At 27.4% G+C, this 1909-nt stretch overlaps 1 non-coding gene across 1 annotated transcript; it reads left to right on the top strand.

The window, feature by feature from the left end:
- The first annotated feature begins 805 nt into the window (after window positions 1–805).
- On the top strand, window positions 806–878 carry Trnam-cau. The gene has a single exon. It is a non-coding gene; the product is annotated as a tRNA-Met (tRNA).
- Window positions 879–1909: the final 1031 nt, after the last annotated feature.

Genomic DNA, 1909 nt, shown 5'->3' on the forward strand with positions numbered 1-1909 from the left:
CGTGATAACTAATGGACGTGTCATCTTTCTTTAAGAAATTTATTGGTTACCGTGCCATATTTTGCCGCGCAGCAAGCATTTCCGCGTCCAGTATGCAGAAGTCCTATAATTACTCGATGTTATAATAAGTACATATCCATAATATATATCTGTGCATGAATTAAATATATTAATATATCATATGGATGTCTAATAGATATTTATTATTATTTTGTTCTATGTGGATGTGGGGTAGTATACAGTGCTGAACAGAAAAAAATCGACACTATCTCTGCTCTCTCTCTCTCTCTCTCTCTGTGTGTGTGTGTGTGCGTGTGCGTGTGTGCAGTGTGTGTGAGATTAATTATGCGATTTTCTAAATCACTGTTCAATGTAAATTCGATTCATATTTTATATAGAAACAATATTTATAATATTTTATATATAAATAAGAGGCGGCTGGTCGAATCGACTTTCTTATCGACTCAACCAGCTATAATCAACCATATTATCGACGTTGAATCAACTTTGAACCAAGGTTACATTTCTGATTGAGTTCTGGAATAAAGAATGCTTCAAAGTACACTTTTTGAATTAATACAGCCAATTCAGAAATAGTAAACAAATCTCAGGACTCTATACCATTAAGCATATTTTTTTATATGTGATATATCTGTATATGTTATAACACATATTATATATTTAATTAATAATTATTTTTACAATAGATACTAATAATATTTATAATATGACAACATTCATTTATCATGTTTATTATACCTTACGTATACTATAAGATATATAAGAAAAAAGCTATTACTCAACAGCCTCGGTAGCGCAGTAGGTAGCGCGTAAGTCTCATAATCTTAAGGTCGTGAGTTCGATCCTCACCCGGGGCATTTTTTTACATTGTTTAATTTTTGTTTGTAGTTACGTAAAAGCAAACTAAATTTAATATCTTGTACTTCGATTATCTTTTAGGATCACTGCACCAGTCGCTGAACAATCACGTACCAGTAAATAATTGTTAAAGTAAAAGATTATAATGATACGACTTTAAAAAACTTTGAATATTAAATTGCAAATTAATTAATATTTTTGAGATCTATATAATTTAAGATTTAATTAAAATATCATTTTTAAATAAAAAAAGAAAAATATGTATCTTACTTTAATGAACATATAATCTATAACAGAAATTTACTGTAATAAATAAAATAAAATATATGTGTTAAAGAAGTATTTAATTAACTAATTGTAAATATGTATATTTATTAAAAATATGTATTTTTTTTCTTTTAAAAAGAAACGCTGCATCATTTATTAGTACGCATCAGTCATTATAATTGAAGCGATTATCGGTCGTTTACAATTATTTTTTGCGTTATTTTATTTTTTAATCAAAACTATTTCTTTGTTATTATTTAAAGATAACATATGACATTTTTAAGATAGTTATTTATAGGTTAAAGTGAAAATTTGGGATGCCTCATCAATTAGGCTTACCCAAAATCCCAAATATTTGTATAATTTGGATAAAATATTAAAATTACATGTATTAAAATTACATCTAATGAAATAGTATGAAACAGACGATATTATTATTCCGCGTAACAATGACAAGGGTAAGAAATGTGAAGTACAATGTACATAATTGCTTATAGCGAGGTCAGGGTTGAGAAAGTGACTTTGTAAAAGTAACTAGTTACAGGTACAGTTTTTATCTCTCAAAAAGTAACTAGTTACCGTTACAAGTTACCGACTCTGAAAAGTAACATGTTACATTACAGTTACTCAAAAAGTAACAAATCGTTACTTTTCAGTTATTTTTAATAGAACAACATTAGCATCATAAAAAAAAGATTTAGTTACAATTATTGAAAAAAAGTAACTGTAACTGTAACTTTGTTACAAGTAACGAGTTATCTCC

The sequence above is a fragment of the Wasmannia auropunctata genome, unplaced genomic scaffold, assembly GCF_000956235.1.
Source record: "Wasmannia auropunctata unplaced genomic scaffold, wasmannia.A_1.0 LD278563.1, whole genome shotgun sequence".
Taxonomy (NCBI): Eukaryota; Metazoa; Arthropoda; class Insecta; order Hymenoptera; family Formicidae; genus Wasmannia; species Wasmannia auropunctata.